Source organism: Vidua chalybeata, chromosome 13 (genome assembly GCF_026979565.1).
Source record: "Vidua chalybeata isolate OUT-0048 chromosome 13, bVidCha1 merged haplotype, whole genome shotgun sequence".
NCBI classification, from domain to species: domain Eukaryota; kingdom Metazoa; phylum Chordata; class Aves; order Passeriformes; family Viduidae; genus Vidua; species Vidua chalybeata.
In genome coordinates this window covers 18,991,442-19,016,757 of record NC_071542.1, presented here as the reverse complement: position 1 = coordinate 19,016,757, position 25,316 = coordinate 18,991,442, and the positions used below count along the sequence as shown (strand labels likewise).

At 45.1% G+C, this 25,316-nt stretch overlaps 1 long non-coding RNA gene across 2 annotated transcripts in view; it reads right to left on the bottom strand.

The window, feature by feature from the left end:
* The window catches only part of LOC128794796 (uncharacterized), a 46,301-nt gene extending 22,103 nt beyond the window's left edge, over nucleotides 1-24,198 (bottom strand). For both annotated transcript variants that reach the window (XR_008433266.1, XR_008433265.1), the window contains exons 1-3: nucleotides 23,717-24,198; nucleotides 22,553-22,716; nucleotides 22,011-22,102 (exon numbers count right to left, since the gene is read on the bottom strand). This is a non-coding gene — a long non-coding RNA (uncharacterized LOC128794796). The remainder of the gene's footprint in view (nucleotides 1-22,010; nucleotides 22,103-22,552; nucleotides 22,717-23,716) is intronic.
* Nucleotides 24,199-25,316: the final 1,118 nt, after the last annotated feature.

Below are 25,316 nucleotides of genomic sequence, written 5' to 3'. Positions count from 1 at the left end.
GAAACCTGTTCTTTCTTTCAGATTAGCTACTGTCTAGTGGTCTATAATTAATATTGATTTGAAGGCAGCCTGCCCAAGGGATCCAGAACAAGTGAGTGCAGCACATGCTGACAAATGAAATATCATAATGGTCACTTTGCAGCATGCCTTGAATGAGTATCTATCAGTAGGAGGGGGTTTTCCCCCCTCAGACATCCAAAAGGCAACATTCTAATTTGACCAGATTTCAGACACTGGAAAATGGAACTGATACTTGAGGAAACTGGAAAGTACTGTTGGATTTTTTCAGCTACTTTAATCAGTTTTTCATGTCAAGCCCAGACTGCGTGTCTCGGGGAAGGAATTCCTTGGTGAAAGTCCATGGACTAGAGGATGGCATTAAAACTTGCATTCCTGGGTGGGTTCTGTGTGAGTGTTCCATGAGCAGGGACCTCCCTTCCCTGGGACCTTCCCCGGGGGAAGGAGGGCGAGAGGTCAGGCTCTAACCCAGGGTTTTAGCAACCTGAATTTCACTTCTTGGCCTGCCACAGACTTCCTACGAAACAGGGGGAAATTCTCTACCTTTTTGGGGTTTACTTTCACACCCGTGGTAAGGGAGTAACAGGATCACCTCATGGAGGCACAGAAAGGATAAAAACCAAAGAGCTGAGGAAAGTCAAAGTGTGGTTGCCCAAAGGGTTAGAAGACCATAACCTTCTGCAGCCAACGTCGCCTGACACACTGAGAAATGCAGTGGAGGGACCAAAATTCAGCACACTGAGGGGTTTTAAGCAGTGTTTGGATTCATAAATGCAAACAGTAATCTCAGAGGTAAAACATGAGGGGGGAAAGGGTTTTGAAGTCTTCTCCCCCAGAGCCACAGCAAGGGGCCTCTGGTGGGAAAGAGCAGCGAGTCCTCCTCGCTGCCTTCTGTCCCTCTCCAAGGGGAGGGTTCAGGGAAAGGGTAGGAACGTGCTTGGGTTGAGAGCAGCCTCAAGTGACAATTAAAAGGATAAACCAAAAATTGCTTGCACAAGGAAAGCAGCTGCTGTGTGGGAGACCTCTTTACACTCTGCACTGGGCTTTCTTTCATCTCTCTAATGACTCGTGCAAGTACCAGAGTTCAGCGCAATTCCTCCCCATAGCAGAATATCAACTCCTGACGTGCAGCTACTCTAAGGATGCAAGACACAGTAAACATTACATAATTCAGTAAAAGCTGTGCTCGTGACCAGGACAGGAGCTGGAAAGATTTCCTATGTTTCCATAAAACATCCCATTTCCCTCTATACAATCCTATCTCAGGAAAGAAACACAACAAAACAAAATCTATTAATTCTAGGTTCTAAGACTAAAGAAGGAAATGACAAGTTATATTAAGAAAAAATAGTGTGGCACTTTAAAAGAAAAACCAAGATGTCCCTAATTAGTAAAAGCAGATTTGTGTGTCCCCTTTGGAGACTGAAACAATTTTAGAATTACTCCTTTTCCTTCAATTTATTTTTAAACAAGAATGCTGGATGATAGATAAAACTTAACTAAAAAAATAATGAATCATCCCAGAAATCATTAATATATTTCAGTAAGATTATTTAAGCTCCTTAAACTGTTTGTTTCCAAGTCCAAAACAGTTAAAGTTCACTGTGTAAATACTGGGCTTCTGAGCATCCTGCTGAATTCAACAGCACAGAAAACCTCCGGCATCATTAGAAATAACACATTGTTTGCATTTTTCATAAAGACATCAAGTGTATTTCATCCCCCTGAAACACGATCTCCTCCGGGGAATTATGGATGAGCAAAACCAGGACAAGTGGAAGTTTAATTTTTTTTAAATGCCAAGAAGCCAATGGGTTAAGCTCTCAATTTATCTTTGTTTCTCCAAAGATACAACACTCTCACAGAGACATTAAGAGCGAGACCACACCTGTGTTTCTTTAGCGGTGGCCTGCTGAAAATATTTGTCAGGCATTGTGTCAGGAGCCAGAGCACATTCCTTCACTTTATGATTAACCTTTGGAGAGATTACGTTGGGAAAAGGCTCAAAGTGACATTCAGAGTGAATTAACGGCGCTCAGGCTCAAGGCTCTGCCCTTGAAGCTGCCGGTGTGTTTCAAACAAAGCCTAAGTCAGACGTGGGGTGAGTGTCCAGAGGAAACAGAATCCACAGTCAAGTGCTGAAAACGAGCCAGGGACGTTGTGATATTTGGGCAGTGGTAAATTCAATACTCCATAGGAAAAAAAAAAAAAAGAAAAAAAGAAAAAAAGACAGATGAGAGAAAACTGAGCCTTCTAATCAGATCTGGTCACAGGGATGAGCAGAGCAGCTTCAGTGGAGAAAAACCTGACCAGAACCGGGGCTCACGCTGTGAGCAGATCCTTCAGCCCCCATCCCACACCACCCCAAACATCTGTGACAGGTTCTGCCATCTCTGCTGGGCTTGGCACTGCTCCGAGCCCTTCCTCCTGACAGGGTTTGCTCCCTGGATCTCTGTCAGCTGGGGCAGCTCCAGCCTTGTTTCATTGAGAGTTTATCTCGAGACTAAAGCAAAAGTCAGAGGCTGCCTGAGTCTGGGCACTCGGCCAAATCTCCAAAGACAAAGAACTTTGTCCAGCACAATGCTAATAAATGATTACACCCTCCTACAAAACATTAATTCACTTGACTTGGGGCACAGGATCCCTTTTCCAAGTGTATAGTAAGGGTTTAAAGAAAAAACAAACCCATGGCAAAGCAACAGCAACAAGCCCTGAGCAAAGAGATTTTCCTGCTGTCCCACAGCAGCGATTCGAGCCAGAAGCGGAGTGGCAGGAGCGATACAGGAGTGAACGTGCCCTGCATGTTTCAGAGGTCTCAGGGGCACAAGGCAAAGCTTGCTGCGTCCCCCAGGCCCGGCGTGCCCACGGTCAGCACCAGGACAAGGAGGATCCCTCAACACCCAGCTCCATTGGTGTGCTCAGGCACCGCCTTGGGGACTGCCCTGTCTCAGCGCTCTCTGCCTTGCACCTTCGCTTTTCCTCTCCAAGGATGCAGAATAACACCGAACGCCTCCAGGACAGCCAGGCCAGCCCTGCACAGCCCGGGCTGACAGAGCTGCTGAGTGACAGGGCTGGGAGCAGCGGCCATCCCAGCGCAGCCCTCCAGAGCCCTGCGAGGAGAACATTCCGCGTTGTTGAGCACCATCTGCTGGTACCACGGGCAGCCACCTCCACCCGAGGCTCCTCTTCCAAGGACAGGAGCTCCCTTACCTCACCAACTGCTCATCTTGCTGTCTTCCCTTTCCATTTTTTGTTATTCTTACAGCACTGCTGCAATGTCAGAGCCTGACATGGTTTTTCGCGGTGGCTGGGGTTGGTAAAAGTGTTTCTGCCACTCTTATTTGTCTGAATCCAGCTTCACCTTCATTTGAAATTGATTCCATCAGCTACAAGCCCATCACTTGAGGATGAATACTTAGCAGCCTAATCTCACACAAAGAACAGATGGTGAGAGAACAAGGGCTGCTCTAAAATCTCCAGGCAAAGGACTTCAGGACAACCAGAGGATGAATGGTTTCATCTCCATCCCTCTCTATAATTCCTGTTGCTTCCTCTTGAAAGGCATGAGGAGAACAAGGGAAATCATACAGTTCACTACAGTAAAATTTCAACACTACTTTAAGCTTTTTTCATGTGATTGAGAATAATTCCCTGTCTTCATTTATTAAAAGACCTGTGGCAGGGATTGGCTTGAGTGCTCCAGCCTCTGCAGAGTCTCAGTCCCTCCCAATGTGCTCCCATTTTCCATACTGCTCCACAGCAGTTTGCTGCTGCCCTTGGAATGCAGCGAGCTGGCAGCTACATCCATGCATTTATCAGGAGTGTGTGAGCTCCAGATGGGAGCACAGGATTAATTCCTGCATGTTCCTAAAGCATCTGATATTCAGGAACATCTGGGATTTCTGCAGTGTCCCACAGTGCAGACCCTTCCTATTAGCAAAGCATTAAACTCAGCTTTCCCAGGTGGCAGAGAAATATCCAGGACACTGGGTCTGTCCCCAAAACCCAAGGATGAGCCTGAAGTTGTGGGGTTTGGGAGAGTTGTGGGGTTTTGGTTAATCAGAAAGACTTGATATCAAGTAAATAATGGAGTTTACAGACATTCTTTCCTTGTTAAGGGACTTCTCAGTACTTGGATTTTGAGGTTGTTCCTGTCAACATCAAGGATTTCTGTTTTTTTTCTTTTTTTTTAATAAATTCCAAAAATCCTTGAAAAACACTAAGACAAAGGCATGACTCATATTCAGAATTTCCTGTTTTTTTTTTTTTTTTTTTTTTAATGACCAGGATGTCATTGGACAGCTAGTCCTAAAATAAACTGATTACAATGGTTTTAAGAGACATGGGATACAGAAAGTTTAAAGCAGCAATTCTGCCTTATGAGCCCCTCTCACCAGCAGTGCTGTGAGTGAAGCCTCCAGGGCAATCTCTGGGACTTTTGCAGGTACAGCATTCCCAGCAATGGGTTCTAGAGGCCCAGTTCTCACCAAAGACCCACAAAGCTCTTCCTGGAAACTGAGACTCAAAAGAAACAAAACCCAAAGCCACCTCCAAAATCAGAACTGCACTGCCAGGTTTGTCCTCCCGTGGGATATCAACACAGCTGGGAGGCTGATGGGGACACCAAGGGCTGATGGTTCCTCTTCCCCTGGTCCAGGCACGCTGGGAATGGGGAGGAATGGAAGTCTGGATCACTTTTTCCCAGGTCAGAGACAGCTCTGCCACCCAGCACCACGCCCCTGTCTCCATTAGCAGCACGAGATGTTTTCTCTCCTGGGCTGCCGGTGGCAGGGAGATGAAGATAAATGGGAAGGAAGCACTCTAGCAGAACACTAAACAGAGAGGAAGTGGTTTGGGATGGCACTTGGAAGTGGCCCAGGAGCACGAGGCTGGTCTGGGTCCTGCTGGAGCCCTGTGGAAGTTGAGGCGATCACGTTCTTTACAGGCATATTAACCAGAAAAGGCAATTTTGGGGTTTTTCTCAGGCTCTCACGTTCATCCAAAGCACTGCTCTCTTGGAAAAGCATTCTATTTGTTCATTGGATGTGGGGGATTTCTGCTGACCAGAAAGGCTGAATTTGAAGGCCATATGCTCCATAAACCCAGCCGGAGAACGCTGATGAGCTGTGAGTTATTTCATTAGCATCACGCAACTCTAAAGGGGGAGAGGCCACGTTAAACTCCACAAAACTTTTTGAATCCTGTGGAGGAGGGGTGGTGGGGAGAGAAGGAGACTCTCATAATCCAAATAACACATTATGAAACTCGGTTTTGGTCAGGCTGACAGGGTTTGCTGGTGAGCAAAGCTTTCACACATGCAGATTTTGCAACCGCACAGGAAAGCCTTGGTACAAATGACAGAAGGTTAAAAGGCAAGAGAGCCTGTTCCTTGATCCATTCTGAGGTGGGGCTGATCCCAGAGGCAGCTGAACACAGGATGCTCAAAGACAGGAGCAGGCTCTGGCTTTGCAGCACTCTTGATGCGAGAGCAACAACAAACGGGGGTGGGAGGTGGTAAAGCCTGGCTTGGGAGCACAGCCTGCATGACTCATTCCCCAAAAAGCAGCTCTCAAAGTCTCACAGCTGAGAAGCAGCCAGCCAAGAGACTTCTTGCTATTCAGAAATTTAGTATACAAGGAATAAAAATTTGTTATGGAGTTGCATATGGCACTACATCTGCAAATATTTTACATTTTCAAATGTTTATAGAATTACAGAAATACTAACTCCTCCAGCCTCCTGTAAATGTTCTGAATGCATTTTATAGGAGCAGCAGAGGCAGGAAAGTAGCTTTCTCCAAAGCCAGACAGTTGGTAGCAGTTTTGAGGCAATCCAGAGCTAAAAAATACTGCAGAATATTTAAGAATGCTCTTTTCATGGCACACACAGATTTACTACAACAGCATTCACCCCCACTTTTATTCTTACACTTTGGGGATCATTATAAAGTTTTAATTAAAATTCCATCACATATTTAAGGAAAGGAGATTGGTGGCACCACCACCCTTACACCAGCTATGATAAAGCAAATAAAAGAGAACCCTTTAGTTAATTTTAGGTCCTTATTATCTCTGCATACATTTCATGATATTAATGAATATTGACAGTGAATGTTATGTCGACAAAACCAAGGACTATGTGGAGGATTGATAGTGAAACATCCAGAGCAAAGGCTCCTTTTGAGATCCTGGTTTAACTCTTTCTACTTATAAATTCCCAGCCAGACTTTCAGGATGCAGAATTTAGTTGCTCAGTCAAGTACTGCACATACAAAATTACGGAAGAAAGAGAAAGCAAAAAGCTTGGGAACATCCTACAGGCTTAAATCTGCTCCCAGGAAATCAGTCCTGCACAGATGATACAGGTGAACCAAGAAAAATGGAATTCTGGTCAAAAACAGTCAATAAAGAGGAGGAAAAAGTCAGTAAATTACTGCCTGTAGGCTCTGGTGGCTCCCATTCCCCAGCTCTGTCTCCTGAACCACGCTGGTTTGTGCCACACGAGCTGCAGCTGGAGAAGGGGTGCCCTGGTTAAACAAAGGCTGCAGCGCAGGGCTGGCACCACTCCAGCAGGGCTTTGGCTCCCAAGCCTGCAGCTCTGCCCTCCCCTGCACACCCCCACTGATAAACACGGGCTGTGCCCTCCCGGGAACGGGCAGAAAACTCTTCTGGTATTGCAGCCGAGCTGGGATGGACCTTTCCTCCTCCTCCTCCTCCTCCTCCTCCTCCCCTTCACTGTCCTCACGCACTCCGAGCCCAGATGGCCAAACCCAGGCGTGGTTTTAGGGACTTCCACTGCTGCACTCCCATGTAAGCCAGTGTTTGTCTGTTTGCAAAGGACACAGGGACTGATACAACACATCTGCTCCCACAACACTATTTCTTTCATCTGTTGCAGCTTTGGCTTCTCGGAGAGGAAGTAATTGGCTGTTAATTATGGGGGCTGAGAACTGGTCACATCACAGAACTGTGTTTGCAAGCATGATTCATGACAGCATCATTTCTCAGCAGCTGTCAGCAGTAAAGGCTCAGCACTTACAAGAAACTATTATAATATTATACCAGCAAAGGATGAAGACAAATGCTGTGCACAGCTGAGAAAGCAGCAAACAAAATATTTTTCTTAAACCTTTATTCGATAGAGAATCAACTTGAAACATGCTGTTTCTCAGGAGAGATAAACAACAATGTTGCCAGCACGGCTTCCCAGACCGTGAAACTGAAATCCAAACTCTTCAGATGTCCTCCCCAGAGCTGGATGAAAAATGAAAGACCTTTTCTCATTAATAGCTGGAAATTTTAAACTTGTTCTTAATACTCCCCAGACTGTCTCTGTTCCTGTGTCTTTCTTGTCTTGTGCTTAAATTGTTTGCTCCTTGGGGGAAGACATTTTGATTTGTTATCTTCATATAGGCCCCAGGAGATCTGGCCAAAATCCAGCCCTAAAGTATTTAAAAGCAGGAAAACAATCAACCTGCATCAGATCAGAAGTCCATATAGAACAGCATCCTGTCTCCAGTGGCTCCCTGCAGCAAATGCTTTGGGGCAGAAAATGCAAATATCAGAGCATTGTGGACTGAACTTCTTCCTGACTGTATTTTCCCTGCTCCCTGCAGCTCAGTAAGAAACAAACAATAAGAAATAAAATGGACATTATGGCTCTGGTGCATAACAGAGAGATCTGAATGCCATTTATTGTTGTTGTCTCCGTGGATTCCTCCTGAGGGAGCTTTGGCAAGCCAGGGGAAGTTTGTCCTGTCCAGTGTTACCTCATCCTTGCAGATGCCATCACCTGAGGCAGCTCAGGGAGAGGTGGGCTGCACCCATTTCACAGCCCTGAGCAGTGATAAACTGACATCAGTGGCAGTTCAGGTGAAACTGCTGGGCTGCAGACTGAGGTGATTAAGGAATGCCTTCCATAGGGTCCCATCAGCCATCCCTGATAAATCTGCCCACCCACAGCTCACAAACACTTTTATCCCTTTAAACAAAGTCCAGTCTTAAAAACATTTCTTCCTAGAAACCAAACTTTAGTGCACTGGTCACCGGAAGGGAGAGTTGCACACAACCAGTTTGTCATAACCTCAGTTCTAGGTTGGGTTTCCACGGCATAAATAAAAATGAGAAATTCTACAGAAGCTGTGGAGAGCTCTTTTCTCCTCAGCAACAACCATAAATCTCCTGTTTGCCAGAGCAACCACCATGAGGAAGAAGATGGTAAAATGGGCAGCACCTCTCAGCCATGGCGAAAAACAAGGTGGCCCAAAGACAACACACACTGAGGAACGGGGGCTTTTACAAGAAACTCAAATACTTTTGTATGGGCTTCAAACTTTTTGGTGTGGTTTTACACCCACAGCTCCCTTCCGGATAATTGATGCTGGGGAAAAGTCTGGTTTGCAGTAGGCAGGAAAAATTAAGGCTTCACGTTGTTTGTGGGCTCAACCAAAATACCAGGACTTGTATGTAAAACACAAATGAGAAGAAAGGAAAAACAATGTTATAAAAATCCCTCAAAGGAATTTAAAGAGAGCTGACAGATAACGACATCTCCACGGAGGCCTGAGCCTTTTTCCCACTGAATTCCTGAGACTTTGGAGGAGAAACTGAGCAAAATGTTTGTTTCTTAATACTCAGGAAACATTCAGTTCAGGACTACTTATATCAGGAAAAGGGGAGGCCTAGGAATTTAAAGATAATGATATACTGCCCTCAAAACTCTGATTTTTCACATCAGAGAAAAGCAAGACATTTCCTTAATTTCATGAAAACTGGCTCTCCCTGGGATTAGAAACAAAATACTGCAGTTTAATTGATGGGCAAATGACTGCCAGAGAACAAATCCTTTGTCCAAGAACCAGAGAGTATCAATAAGAATTTCTTCAATATCTTTTTAAAGTTACACGGGGGCAGAGCTGTGGTTTCACAGTGCCATGTAATGGCTGTAGGGACAGCACACAGGAACCTGAGCAGGTTTGTAGTTCAGGTTTTGTCTCTTGGTGAGTATGAGCTAGAAAAACTGAAGGTGCTCTCAGGCCCAAAGAGTCAGGGCTTATCCTCTAAAACCATCTGACTGAGCTTAATCCAACAGTGACCAGCTCCTGATTCATAAATCCCCGTGTAACTCTTCAGGTCGAGTTACTCAACTCCAAACCCAGTCCCTCTGCACCATCCTTGAGTCTGGCCAAGCCACTGAGCACAGACACAGAAAGAAATAAAAAAACCACCTCAGACACCCCTGTCCTCACACCTGTTCAACACCCCCAGTCCCAAGATAAATTAACCCAGGCCCCGTTGCCAATGTTAACAAAAGTTATTCAAAGAAAAACAGTAGGCAAGTCCTGAATCTAGAAGTTTGGAGGGCACCAGCCTCTGTTTCTGCAAGTTTTGGAGAGCAGACAAATAGTTCTGATGATAGTTAAGAATTTAGTCTGCAATAAATGTGCCACAGACCATAGAGCACAAGCACCCCAAGAGTTAAAGGCAGTGTTTCCTGACTGATCAAAAGCTGAGTGGTGAAGCTTTTCAAAATCCAGGTCGTCCTCATAACTCCTGGGTCTCAGAGACATCCAGAACAGGGTGAGCTACCCAAAATTTCACCCACAAAAAGATTCCCGGGCCACTTCTGCCCCCGATAAAAGCTCGTTAGCTCTGTAATGGTTTTCAGGTGGTCCCTATAGACTAATAATGATTCTGCCCAGATTGGCATCACCTGTGAGGATTTGACTCCCAGGCTGCCCCCTCACTGGTGAAACTCAAGCTCCAAAACATGCTGGGTGTGAGGGCTGAGCAGGAGCTGCCCAGCCGAGAGCACACAGCTGTGCCTGGCTACTGATGTCCTCACAGCTCCCTCCCAGCACTGGGACACTTGGTGGCTTTTGTTCCACAGCCACAACTGGAGTCTTGCACCCTCGTGTGACTGCAATCAGAGAGCCAAAAATCTGCCTGAGAACAGCCCTGTCTTACAGAGCTGGCAGTGCTGGCCAAAATCCCACGCTGACGGTCTGTGCCAAGGGGGTTCTGATCCAGTGGGAGTGTGGGAGCTGCAGCAGCCTCCCCCAGGAACAGAGGCTGGCACACAGGCAGACCAGCTGGTTGCCCAAATCATTCCTTAGATGTTCTCCTTGGCTCACCCTGAGCTGGCTTTGCCATCCAGGATGAGGATTTAGGGTGTCCTGGACAGCCCTGGAGGCACTGCCTGCCCACCCAGGGTCCATTTCCAATCCTCTTCTGGAGTAATGCCGAAGATTCACCTCAAAACCAAACATCTCAGCTGGGTAATCTTGAACCAATTCATCACCGAGAGAAACAGCATCTTTTGCAGGGCTCGGAGGAAATGTGGACAGTTCCCTTCTGCACAGATTTGTTGGAAAGGTTTTCATAAACACAGATGTTGGGAACGGATGGCTACTGTGTAATCATGTGTAGAAAAAGCCAAAGGACAAAATATCCCTTAATGAAGATCCACATACCATGCAAGAGTCCAAAACAAGGGAGGAAGAAATATGGGTGGTGTTGCAAATACACAAATTGCAGGAATCCAGATGCCAATATATTTTCTTTAATTATTTATTCTCCCACTCTATTTGTAAGCAAAAGAGCCCCAAAAAACCTTGCTCTGAGCACACACAAAGCAGCTCAAGCATGCCCTACGTGGCATTTGAGTCAGTCCTTAGAAAATTAAGCCCAGTTTAAAACAACAGCATTGAGATGGGAGATAACTCCCACCATTTCTGATATCCTGCTTTAATGCTTGCAATGACTGCACACAGATTTTAATTGGCACTTTAATGTCACAATTTATTTGAAGAGCTTTTACTGGATTTTATAGAATCACAGAATGCCCTGGGTTGGGACTTCTTTGGGCAATTTAAGATTTTTAGTCTGTTCTGTTTCAGGTTTTAGAGGTATAAAATAGATTAAAAGTCTTGATGAAAATATTTGAGGCAATGAACCCATTGCCCTCTGCAATTCCCAGTAGCAGCACTGATTCTGCTGTGACCAGGAATAATCCTGCATTAGCACAAAAGTGTTCACCTTTCCCAAAGAAGAGAAGAAAAAATAATTGGACACTGAAGCAAATAGAAAGTCCAAAGTTCTGGCTTTTAGGAGTTATTAGTGCAAAAATACATATTTTAATTTTTACAGAATATCTCCATAGTGTTTTTAAGGAATTTCACTCTCCCTTCCTCCTCTTTCATTTGTGACTTTCATTCACTAATCACACAAAAATAATATCCAAGGAGAAAAAGTTATTTTTGCCAGTCCAATATCCCTGTTATGCCAGTGAACTTTTTAGAAGTACCCCAAACTCAGGCAACTTAAGAATATATTTGTAATATTCAACAAAATAATAAATTCTGCACATGACACAGGAAATAATAATCAGATGATCTCAGCCCCAGAAGTATTTCACTGCTGTGGAAATGCCAGGTTGGAGAGTTCATGTGGAAAAGGAAAAGCCTTGTAACTTCTCCAAACATCAGTCATCACTTCCAGATACCTCTAAATACAGCCATTCATTTCACACTGCAGGATATTGTATTGAAAAGCAAGGCAGGGCCAACACAGCACCTTCCACCACTAAATATGCACTGCACAAACCTTAGCTAAGTGTGTTTTTCCTATTTGGAATAGGGCTCTTTCATTTCCAAAAAAAGAGCTTCATGCTTCTCGCAGAGAAAAATATTTATAGCCACATGCAAAAAAAAAAAAAAAAAAAAAAAAAAAAATACAAAAGAGCTTGAAAAGGCAAATCCAGAGGTATTCCAAGATAGCTCCGTGTGTCAAATATAGAGTGACTCATCCAACTCTTTCAATGAAAATGTTCATCCCAGATAGATCAAAGGCCCTGAGTACACCAAGCCCTTTTTGCTAAACCTGGCAGGAGAGTAAAAAGGGTTTCAATCAGCAGCCACTTGGTGGGAGGTCTGGGAACAAATGAAAGCCAGAAGACGCTGGCATTTGAGAGAGACCATCCCCTACAATGCACAATAGGGACGATGTATATAATGTAAGCACAGTTTGTAAGGAATAGAGAAAAGCCTGGCTGGATGTTTTTGTGCGGCTCTACCAGATGGATCTGATATGAGCAGCTCTGCCTTATTTTTGTACAGACTTTCAGAGATCCTCCCCGGTGCCTATCACCCACGTGCTTTCACAGCCAGGGCTCTGAAGGCTGGGCTCTTCTTTGAGGATTTCTTTGGAGCCGGGATGGATCCTGCCGGCCTGCCCAGCTCGGTGGATGCTGTGCAATAAAGGAGCCTCTGCAAACTGTGATATTCCTGTGAGCTCCCATTTTATCGCTTGGGCTTCCACCTCTTCCACCACCCCCACAAAGGTTGGGCTGCGGGGGAAGGGAAACCACAAAACACAGGAAAGCAAAATGTCAAAGTCTCATTTGAAATAACCCTGACCTGCTGCAGCGGCTGCTTGCAGTGGGACAGCACAAGGCTAAAGATTATCGTGCACAGTGGCGTTTTGTGTCGTGCTGCTGCTGCAGCCTGTCCCTCCGGCCGCCCCGGCAGGGCAGCGGCTCCCCCGGCCCCGGGATGCTCCCGGTCCCCTCGGCAGTCCGGGGCTAGTCCTGGATCTCCTGATCGATCCCGGGGGTTCGCGGTGACCTCGGGCAGTCCTGGCTCCCCCGATCCCGGGGGATCCTGGTGCCCTCGGAGCGCTCCCGGCTCCACCGATCCCGGGGGATCCTGGTGCCCTCGGAGCGCTCCCGGCTTCCCCGATCCCGGGGGATCCCGGTGCTCCCGATCCCGGCGGTTCCCGGTGCCCTCGGGCAGTCCCGCATCCCCCGATCCCGGGGGTTCCCGGTGCCCTCGGGACGCTCCCGATCCCGGGGGTTCCCGGTGCCCTCGGGACGCTCCCGATCCCGGCGGTTCTCGGTGCCCTCGGGCAGTCCCGGCTCCCCCGATCCCGGGGGATCCCGGTGCCCTCGGGCAGTCCCGGCTCCCCGGATCTCGGCGGTTCCCGGTGCCCTCGGGCAGTCCCGGCTCCCCGGATCTCGGCGGTTCCCGGTGCCCTCGGGCAGTCCCGGCTCCCCGGATCCCGGGGGATCCCGGTGCCCTCGGGCAGTCCCGGCTCCCCGGATCCCGGCGGTTCCCGGTGCCCTCGGGCAGTCCCGGCTCCCCGGCCGCAGCGCCGATCCCACGCTGCCATCGTGCGGTCGCTGCCGGCTTCCCCGCGCCGCTCGCCGCAATTGCGGAATGGTTTGGCTTGGAAGGGACATTCGAGATCATCTCGTTCCACCCCACGGGCAGCGACACCTTCCGCTATCCCAGGCTGCTCCAAGCCCCGCACAACTTGGCCTGGAACACTGCCAGGGATCCAGGGGCAGCCCCAGCTGCTCTGGGCACCTGTGCCAGGGCCTGCCCACCCTCCCAGGCAGGAATTCCTTCCCAATATCCCATCCAACCCTGCCCTCTGGCAGTTTAAAGCCATGATCCCCTCTGTCAAGCACTGCTGGGGCTTGGGCAGATCCGATTTCCTCGTGACCAGTTTTGGGGACCGTGAGCTCTCACAGTCAGGCAGGACACAAGCGGCCCCTCCTGCGAGGGTTAAATAGGAATGAACATTTCTGGGTGTGTTCCATGCCCAAAGGTTCAGCATTTCTGTGCAGTAAAGCCATCATCCCATCCTCCTCTCACTGAGGGCTTTACCTTGCTGCTTGTGGGAAATGGAGAGCACTGGATCCTGTAAATGCTCCTTAACTCCTTCCCAATTCCCTTTGTCCTCCTGCTTTTCCAGCAGCACAGACAGCAGGCCAGGAGCCCTAATTCCATCCTGCAGCGTGGCTCATCCATGGCCAACAAATGGCCAGAGGGAGCAGGAATACACAGACTGCCCGGATCACCCCAGGGGAAGCAGCACTGCCAGGGCACAAACTCCAGCTCCCTCCACTCTGGGATACTCCAAACACGAGGAGAGGGATGGCACAGACTGGTGTTAACACCACACTCACCAGGGCATGGGTTACTGCAGCTGCCTCAACTTCCCATACACAGGAATCGTCTGGGCCACGATGCTCCAGCCCTGCCCCTGCAGCTGAACAGTTTTTAGGAAGCCATTACAGTGAGAAAAACTAAGTTGCAAGTTCCTTGAGTTTTTCTGCTATATTTTTGTAACTCTTTTTAAATATTAACTGTGCAGAATTGACGATTCCTACAGAAGGGAAAATCTTGACACTAATATGCTTCTTAGTCATAAAGAATTCATGCATTTTACCCTGTTTTGAAACTCATTAACCAGGCTTCTGGAAGCAATTTTTCCATGACCCAAAGTAACAAACAGTTTGAAAATTTCTCTGGGTAACAGTTGCCTACAAAGCACTTAAAATTTATAAACTTCTCGTCCAGTTTGTGCCATTTATCATTGCTAAAGTAAATGGAAGCAGTGGAATCGACTATGCATCATGAGTAATATAATGCAATATTAAAGGACACCCAGTGGAGCACTTTGGAGGCTGAAGGATCTAAATCATACACTCGGTGCTGGGAAACCAAAAGGAAAATGTGCAGCACCATTTGTTGGTGGCTGGAGCTGTCAGTGATCAGCATCCTGTGAGCACAGGGGTACAGGGCTAACAGCAGGGTGTTCGTGTGAATGAGGAGAGGAAGGAACACAGGAAAGAATTCCTACGGATGATCACAGGCATTTCCACACCACCCAAGCTACAGAAAAACTTGCAGGGAGACGAGGAGATGGGTTCAGGGAAAGGAAAAGCCCAGCTCTTCCCACCTTCCCCCCCACTCCTTCACTGCTTCTTACCTATACCCCAGGAGAATATATAGATTTCTTTTAGCATAATAATCGGCCTTTGGAATTATTTTCTTTCGTCCCCTGTTTTTAAATATATTTTGGTTTTTAATCTTTCACTCATTTTCTTTCCCTCTTTTTGATTTTTCCTTCAGTCCCACTGGAGATGCACAGAATCATGATGTAAGAAATAAGTCATCCTTCCCACTCCTCTGTTCCTCCTCCAATAATCTGCAAATTCCATCAGCTGAAGGATGTGGGACAGGGATGGATCAGGGCAGACAGGGAGGCACAGACACAAATCCTGCCTGGTGCAGGGCTGTGCTGATACTGGGGAAGAGTTTTAGCAGAAGGATCAGGACAAACCCTAATCATGTTACAGATATTGTGAGATGAAAATGAAAGTTTAAATTCCTTGAGTGTTTATCTTCATTTGTCCATTTTTGGCTCTTAAGATGGACACGTAGACATTACCATCCCCAGTCAAATGATGAGAGGATTTATGAAAGATGAAGCAATAGGAACTTCATCTCAAAAGTCTCAAAATGCTATTTAATTCATGTTTGTGTCTTTAATATCAAAATATGTATTATTTTTCTGGTGTGATGGTCAAACAGTTCTGTTGCTCTTCTGAGATAATTACTTGTATTATGAGCAAATGAGAATCTTCTGAAATCATAAAAGCGATTTTCAGAGTGCTCTGTTTTCAGAGCTTTTAATGAGAAGCTTCTCTCCATCGCAATTACAGAATAAAAGTTTGGAAGAAAATAGATACAAATATTCCAAAAACACCCAGGAAACAATGAGTATGCTTTCAAAAGCATACTTATCTGCTTTAAGCTTATGGTCTTTAACAAAATCTCCTGACTTCAGAGAGCATTTTTGGCTTTTGAAAGCTACCACTTGGATCTATAAAGCTGCTCTTCACAGCCACTTCCTTCAAACCTGTGCAGAAAACATCTGGAGCTGACACAGGGAGCAAACAAGGCAGCAGGAGTCACATCAGCACGAGTGCCTCGTGCTCCCCTGGCTCGAGGCTTTTATGGCAAAAGTACCTTTATTTGTAAAACCAGCAATGTTTGATCAGTTACCCAGTAACAGGGATCACACCGTGCAGGCAGTGAGCAAATCTGCCCCAGGAAAAGCTGGAGATTCCACGTGGCTGGAATGATTTTCCACACCCAGGAGCCCATGGAATCTTGGCCTCCAGTGACAGCTGGGCCTGGCTGGGCTGGGGGGCTCCAGTGGGAACTTGCCAGGCAGGATGAATGTGCCAAGAGGACATCTCCCCTTCCAGGACATTTTCAGGTCTCCCACCTATCCAGACTGATGCTACCAAGAGCAAACTTGAGCTGGGGGCATGTGGCACCCTCACCAACATCCCCAGTTTAGTCTGGGAGTAAAGATTTCCCATTCCCAGCTCTACCTGACATCCTCAGCTCATCTCCACCTCCAGATTCAACAAAGCACTACTGCATTGTCCTCCCATAAAACCCCAGCCTGTCCTACCCAGGGAGCTCATGGAATAGTAAATTATGCTCTGAGCTTCTTGAGGATCCTTTGGGACAGCATTAAAAACGAGGCCATATTCATATTCTACTATTCCAGCTATATTCAGTGCAATATCAAAGTCTTGTCCCCATGGCTCTGATTTCCAAAATGCCAAATCCCTGCAGGACACACACACACATACTTCAGAAACAAAACACCATAAAAAGATCAAAGATCCCTCTGGGAATACATTCTCTGCACTCTTCAAAGCCAAATGTCCCCTCACTTGCCCCCTTGTAAACTGATTAATTTCAGTGGGAAGAGTGCTCACAAAACCAGCAGATCCATGCAGTGAGGATAAGTGTTTGTACATGTTAACTCCCCAAGCAAAACCCTCTGTATTTTCCCCTGCCCGACAGAAACAACAGGATTTACACTAAATTCTCATTTCCAAGCTGCAGTTGGTGTTTAATCTGTTAGCAGGCAGCTTTTCCTTGAGTGCTTTTGCACATGGATGGGATGCAGCCCCTTTCTTTCCCTGGATGCAGGAATAAATGAGAGCACCATCTGGCCAGGCCCTGCCTGCTCCAGCCCAGCGCCTGCGGTGCAATTCCAAAATGTGAGGAATGCTCACCCAGAAGACTCCGTTCACATCCTCCCTCCTACTGACTAAAGCTGCTCTGTCCCTTCTGGGCTGCTTTAGAGAAGAATTTGGTGGGAAGATGAGGGCTCTGAAATCCAAACCATCTTCAAATGTGCCTGTGTGTGGTCTGAGCAGGCAGCTTATGCAATGAGAAATGGGAAGCCACTAAAACGATTCTGCTTCTAAATATTTTGACCTTTATTGACATTTATAAGTAGCAGGCAGCTTAATTACCAATTAAAGGAAGTTATTAGCTACAAAAGGAGCCTGTTCTTTTTTTTCCCTCATGGCTCCTTTCCCAAACCAGGGCTGTTGGATGAGATGTCTGTGGCAGGACAAGGCAGAGGAGCCCAGGAGACCTCGGCTACTTTATGGCAAATCTGTACAGAAATCCTTATAGAAGTCAAAAACCTTCATAAAGGGGATATCCAGAGACAGCCCATGCAGAACAACACACTCTCCACTGCTGCTGGGGTTCAAGCCTTGTTTTACAGAACTGTCCCATTTTCCTACATGGGATTAATTGATGGACATTATTTCTGGCTGATTTTCTTTCAAACAAAAAGGCCTTCCCAAACTGGTTTTGTGGGTGGTTTTTCCTCTTTTATTTTTTTTTTTTTTCTTCACAATATGCATTTAGGGGTTGGCCTGAGGAGCTGAGAATATTCAGGACTTGGCTGCTAATCCTGACACACACTGTTAAAACAACTGGAAGTTCTGCCCCAGAGATGGATGAATTCCTAGAGCAAACAAAGCAGCTCCTTTAAAATCACCCAGCTCTTCATACTGGATTGCAAGGGCTGGGAGCTCTACACACATTTATTGTCCCACTAGAGCATTGAGATTGTTTGCTGGGTGATGGCACCCATGAGAATTAAAATTTAAATTAATTAAATATATATATATTGGAATGATCAATGCGCTCCCATAATTTTGGAGTAACTTTCAACAAAAATTAAGTACAACACTGCAGGATGAGCAGAGCTCTGATACTGACAGATGCATGTATGACTTTTTAAACTAAATTAGTGCTAATATGAATCAAAAAATAGCCTTGTGAAAGAATTACCCTACACTTGTATTATTTTCAGTTCTGTAACACACATTAATGTTATTTTAAGAGTCTTTATGTATGAAGGGAGACACAAAGTAGAGAAGACATGGAAACCCAAAGATACTTAGAACATTATTTCCTCCCTGGGTGAATAACCCCAAGGTATGAATTCCCCAGTAGCTGGGAAGGTGGATTAGTGATCCAAACCTCATTTTGGAGTGTGATATGGAAGATATGAAAGTTCCAGGCACAGTGATTTAGCTTTTCCTCAATTCTTCTCCTGCTTTTATCCAAAGAAGTCCCACAATCCTTTCCACCAACCTCAGCTTCTGATTTTATGGCAAATTTCTGGACTCCCAAGCAAGACTTTTAATGCTATTTTTTTCTTTCCCCGAATTTTTACCCCAGATCTTCATGGCTTTTTCTGCTCTGCATTCTTTACACCTTTTTTACTGAGTTGGTTATTCACCCTCACTTTCAGAGGGAAAAGAAATTTGACTTTCAACATATTTGAAACTTAGAGTTTGATTCTACAATCACTAAAGTCTAAGGCAACAAGGGTGTTCTGTTCAGAGGGAGCAGAAGAGCCCCAGGTGCCTGGACTTGGTGCTTTCAACCAGGGAACCTTCACATTTAAAAGGAGATCATTGGCATCATGTTCATATTCATTGTCCACCCACACAGGATGGGAAATTTGCTGGACAAAAAGTTTAAATGTGCTGATGGCAGGAGGGCAGAGCTGCTCTCAGCCGTGCCTGCTGCAGGAAATGCCATCAGACCCCTCTGCAGTCCCAGCTCAGGGCAGCCAGACCTGGTTCTTGGGACAAGGAAGCTCAGCTGAGATCCCTCTGTGGGAATTTCAGCCCAGGATCAAAACCAGAACTAAAGCTCCAGGGAAAGAAGGTGCCACAGGGAAGCTGCTGCAGCCTGTGTGACACAGACATCCACTTATCAAATGTCTGAGAAGAAATTCTGTTCAGATACATTTTCCTGCAGTTTAATACTTGTGCAAGTATCAGCTGCAAAGACTTGGGAAAGCAAAGCAAATCAAATCTTGCAACAGTGAACAGGTATCAGTAGTAAGGAAATATTTGCCTGGATTTTGACAACTTTGAACAATTCAGTAAATCCTAGCACTCCGTGTGCACAGCCTGATAATAATAATTATTATTATCAGACAGCTGCACTGCCTTTGAGAACTGGGCAGTGGGTTCTGGGAGGAAGGAAATTGCTGCCACATGCAGTAAATAAAAAGAAGTTAAAAAAAAGAAATACACACGGAGTTGTGCTGCAGAATCATTCCATTGAGCCTGGCTAAAAACACAGGCAGCTACAAACCAATCATTCATCTCCAACATAAACACAGATTGGGTTCGACTTGCAGTAACATAGGTTGAGATTTTTAGTAGATGACATAAATAAATGTATTTTTATATTTCCTGACCACATTAAGCATGAAATCAAGAGTCCTAAAATGTGAGCCATACACTGTAAGGCTTCTAATAGCCAATAAATTCAGACAGTCACACTGAAGCAATGTTTTCTCCTTAAAGGTACATTTTGCTGCTGTGTGTACAAATACAAGGGGACTTGGTTTTTTATGGATTTGTAATTATATGTAGCTGAACACGATCATTCAATACAGGTTAAAGTTCTCTTAGGAGGACAGCAAGATGGAAACCACTTCAGAGGGCACAATCTCAGATCCCAAATATTATTTCTACATGGAAAGACATTAGTAAGGAGATGGGGAAGGCTGAGGAAAATTACTTTCTCCAAAAAAAAGACCAATTGAGGAAAGGTAAAACATTCTGGCTCAAGAACCAAAATGTACTCCTCTGCTCCTGCCCCACTTCTGCTGCACTAAGAAAGCACAAAACCAGTTCTTATCCTGCCCAGTGCATCTACTTCCCATGAGTAAAGCAGGGCTCAATGCTGGATTTCCTTCAGGTGGAGTTAAAGGAATGAACAGCCCTCGAGAATCACCAGTGATACTTAAGAGCTAAAACACTCCCTCATCAGAGGGGGTTTTTCATCTCCAGCCCTTACAGCACTTCAAAAGGGAGCTCAGCATTATCCCCACACTGGGAAATGGAATACAACAGAGCAAGGACATTTTCAGCTTCTCAGGAGGGGCCAGCAGCAATGTCAGGAGGGATTTCAGGTGGCAGAAGAGGCGTGTGAGATGCACAAAGGCTGATGGCCAGCAGTCAGAGAGCTCAGGGCCGGGGATCACAAGGCTGAATTTCAGCTTTGCTCCCCACACAAGCTCTGGCTGAAGGACACAGTCACTGCCCAGGCTTGGAAGGCAAATCCCTCAGCACAGAAGGAGGGATTTTGTGTTTTGGACCCAGCACTGGCAGTGGGTCTCTCACAGAGCCGTGTTCCCAGTGGGGGAGCCATAAAGAGTCAGTGTGTGCTGGCTCCAGAGCCCCTGATTGCCTGGATGTGCTGGAAAAGCCAACTGGAAATGTCTGAGTGCTGATGTCACTGCAGCTCCATGGCTTTGGAGGCTGCTCAGCTTTCCTTGGGGCACCCATTCCTTGCAGGAGCCTCGCTGAGCTTTGTCTCCTGGCTGGAGGTTTGTGAGCAGACAGAAGTGAAGGTGGCAGCTGAGAGCCTCATTTCACCTAACCCTAACCCAAATCCTCCTTTTCAGGGAGAATCGTTCCTAGCCCAGTTCAAAAAACAGTAGTTGGGACTGAGTAAATGGAATGGAATTTATTTTCAAAATAAACTTGAAATCACCAATGCTTTCAAGGGGAATTGAGCTGCCTGTGACAAAATTCACAAGAACCTCCCCACCCACCTAAGTTAAGGTTGAAAAGTCAAGTGTTCAAGGGCTGGGAACACCAGCGTTAAGGCTGCCATGTGCACTCCTAATTCACATCTCCTGTGTGATTAAAAGCTATTTTTCCCCACGGCCTCACCCCATTTAGTGGGCAGGATGAACAGAGCTATTCAGTATTTCTGGTTGGGTTTTTTCCTACCTTTTCGAGTCAATGTGTGGCCTTGGCTTTATTTATAGCATGCCATTTAAACTCTTCACTGAAAACACGATTATTCACATCCTTGTGGGTTTTAATATAACACTTATCACAGAAATATTTGCTTCAAAAACATAACAAATGTCTCATGACAAAACCCCTGCCAGTGAGGTAGGATGGTAGCACAGTCCCTTGAGCCCAAATGCTTAATCAGAATCAGAGGTCCCACAAGCTTGTTTTGCTTAGGATGAGATCATCTGAATGTAATACAGTGTATAATATATTCTTGGGTTTTAGCAAACCAATGGTAACAAAACCCCATTTCTCTGGAATAGAGCTCCAAAACCTGCAGTGCCCTGAGTTCTGCCTTTGGGAAAGCATCTGTTTCCTTTCAGCAGTGGCCACAGCATTTACAAACCTTGTTCTCTGTGGTTTAAAGACCACGGGGCAAACAAGCAAGGCCTGATCTGAAGCAAAGTGATGTAGCAAAGTAAGGCTGGAGTGAAATTATTCCTGGCTCACTTGATTCTGGAGGATTCACACTGAAATTTGCAATTTAAAAGGCAAAGGAATTACTCCTACCTCTGTTTGCAGGCCTCTGTACATGCATGTGGTTATGTAATACACCTAAACCCAAAATGTTGTCATATTTGATTACAAAAACCCTGAAACTTCTTTGAATGGGTAGCAAACACCAGTGCTAATGTTCTTTTTCAGCTGTTAATCAACCACCAGCAAAGGTTTAACAGACTTTAGCTCAGGCACTACACAATTGCTCCTCTCACAGACAATTCACATTTACCCTCTGAATTTGGATCTGTGTTACAAATCAAGTAACTTTTCTTTTGAGACTGTAGAAAAAAATGTTGCTTCAGGTTCTTCCACAAGTATGAAACCATTTGACAAATACAATTTTCAAGTTCATACAAGCCTGCAGTCCCACCTGCACATCCTGTCAGGGAAATCAATCCGTGATTCCCTGTCATGCTGCTTGTTTTACAGCACAGGCTCAGAGGAAAGTGCTTGTTAGAAACATTTTTAAACCATTTACTCACTGTTCTGACAGCTCTTAGGATCTCTTTTTCCTTCCTCTGGTTTGTGTTGTTATCTCCCACTGTTCCTCACTGATGCTGTCTTCAGAGGCCAGCTGAAAGGAAAATGCACAATGCCAACAGTTTATATCCACCAGACCTGGCATGTCTGGAACATTGTTGTTATTATTATTATTATTAGTAGTAGTAGTAGTAGAAATATATTTTGGAATTTGTATTTTTGGCATAATGGGAAGATTCATTCTAAAGAATGTAGCTTTGCTTTTTAAAAACGTGCTAAATCAGTTTGGATCATATCAACATGAAGCATTTCAGAGATGACTGGGATTAAGATTCTTTCTTGATTTGATGTAGCAAAAAGAAAGTTCACAAATATTATCTCAAGTACCACTTAGCAGCATCTTAAATACTTAAATTCTTCTATTAAAAATACTGCTGTTATTATTGTGTTTAGACTGTATTTAACCCTTCCCATGGCAAAGTGACAGAGGCTCTCAGAACTCACTAAGCCAGGCTGTAATTTGCTACACTTTTTACTGATTTACCTTTTAAACAATAAGGAGGCTGTGATGGAGCTAAGGGCAGTATCTGCAGTGGGGCAGATATTTCACTCTAAGAACACATTAAATCCCCAGGGGCATCATTTGGTTTTGGACTTGAGCTGAAGTTGCTAAGGAGCATTAGTGAGGCCTTGTCTCTGAATTTATTCCTGAAAAAACAAAAGTAAAAGATTTTTTAATTTTTCTTCTCGTTGGTTTTGTTTGTTTTATTTGATAAATAATATAAGCTACAAGAAGATCAGGCCGTGGCACCAAACAACTGTCACAGTGAGAGCTGTGAAAGAATTTAGATTATCCCAGTTCATATTCAGTTTCTTCATTAAATTTTAAATTTTAAATTTTAAATTTTAAATTTTAAATTTTAAATTTTATTTAGGAAATAAGGAGCCTGAAAGTTTAGACAGGACTTTTCTCAGGCTGTGCTTATGTGAGCAAAGCCCTCCTGTCCCTGGCAGCCCTGACCCTGCAGCTCCTGAGGCTGCACAGAACCTTCTGCTCCCTTTGCTGCCCTTCCCCACCTGCCTTGGCCAGACAGACAGAGCTCCCTGACTGCTCAGGCAGAAATCAGAGTTTGCAGCTCCCTGGTGCCCTGTGCAGAACCTTTCCCTGGTGTTTTTCAAACCTGCTCCCAGCTGAAGGGCTGAGGAGGCCAGGGCAGGCCAGGCTGGCAGTGCCCAGGCTGTCCCCAGGCTCCAAACTCTCCTCTCCAGCCTCATCCTCCAGCCCTGGGCAGAAGCAAAATGAGTCTGGATGTCTTTAGTTATTAAAGTGTTTTATCTGTGCACTCCCTGGCAATTTGTGCCTGTCTGGTGCATGAGAAAGGGCCCTTCTGGGGCAAAACCACAGATAAACTGAATTTAAAACTGAATTTAAAGCCCTGAATGTGGATATTTCATAATCTAAGCTGAATATCCATAGAAAGAACAACTGTATGTTTTTAGTAATGACCTAATTCAACTAATTCAATAATGAACTAATTCAACCCCTTCCAAAACAATTCATGAGCTCTTACTCATTATCAACTGCCAGTGCTTGGGGACCTTCACTAATTACCACTATTCTTTGGTGCTGGATGTATTTATGTCATGGGTGCAGGGTAAAGATGGACATGGAAAGAAAATATAACTGTTTCTTTTTGTTCCTACTCACAAACAGTGATGGGAAAACCTCCAAAAGCTTTCTTGCTGTTTTGTGGTTGTCAGGACACTTCATTTTCTCTCATTCCCAAGCTTCAGAAGCTTCCTCTTTGTGATTGCAAACAGATGATGGCAGAGGCAGCAATTAGACTAATCCAAGTAAATTCCAATCACTGGTAGCCTGCAGCAGCTTGCAGGGCTCACATCAAATGGAGGCCCACCCTTAGCACCAAGCTGTCAGCAGGAAAAGAGAAATTAAAATTGATTTTTAGAAGCAAATTTCTGTGACCTTCCTCATTGCACCCAGGAGTATCTATAACATCTGTCATTTATTATATATCATGGCTGGGATTTTTAACCAACCACTGAGCCTGGGCATTCCAAATCCAGTGTGCACCTTTGACTGTGTCAGTGCCAAGTCTCAGGAGTTTTGACCATCTGGGAGTTCCACAAAAGGAGGAAGTGTCTGCACCTCTCTGCACACACCAAGAAACATTAAAAATATACAGTTTATATATATTATATATAAATATAATTATAATTATAATATATATATTATAATATACAGGTTTGAAAATGACACCTTTAAAATTGGAGTTTTTAGTACAGCCAGAATAGATTCTGCAGATTTATCCTGTCCTTGCCAATGTTTACAATCTTTCTTTGCAAAACAGAGGTGGCAGGTTCTCAAAGAGTTTAATTTTTTTAAATAATGACCCCAATAAAGCCAGTGGCTAGTGATAGCAGCTCCTCAGTGAGCTCAATGGGCATAAAATATGAGAGCAGTGTCTTTCATAAGAGTGCAGGAGCTGCTAAGGAAATTCAGTGTAAGTTTCAGAGTCACTCATCTCCATCTTTTCTCAGGAATCCCAGTTCAAACACAAGATCTCCCAGACTCTGGAGGTTTTCTTGCAATGGAGACTGTCTCCAGAAGCTGCCCACAGATTTTCCAGGATACCAGGCTGGTGTTCCCCACAGTAAAGCAAAGCATCCTCATTTCTCTTCCTTCCAATATTCTTCCATAATTCCAACGTTTTTCTCTGAAAAACAAAACCAGGTCATAAACCCAGTTGAGCTTTGGACAAAAAGTTTCCAAAAGCAGCAAATATAATGCAAGGGAAGTAATTTTGTAACACAGAAAAATACAAGCACAGTTACACAAGTGTTCTTGTTCCAAGAACAATTGTAAGTGGGTTTTGTTTTGATTTGGAAAAAACTCCAATATCTCAGTGTAGTTGCAGCAGACCACACACTGGAAAAATTACATGGTTTTCTGTGGCTCTGTAATAAGAAAGGATTTTTCTCTCTGAGACAGAAAGGCCTATTCAAGGTTGGAAAGGGAGTGTAGCTCGGAAGAATGAAGAATCAGGAAGCTGAGGAGATAGGTCAGAATTGTGTGAGGTTGATGTGGTCTCATTGTCTGAACAGCTGCCAGGGAATTAGGAAAGACAGCTTCTCCTTTTTCCTCAAAACACAGGGGCTAAGAGCAAAAATCCAATAAATAGCAGGTTTAGGGTGTTTGCTGTTAGGGGTGGCTCCATCCCCGGTGTCTAGCTGGAGAGAAGAAGTTTTGCAACACAAAGTGGCACAGATAGAAAATAAAGTGGGAGGAT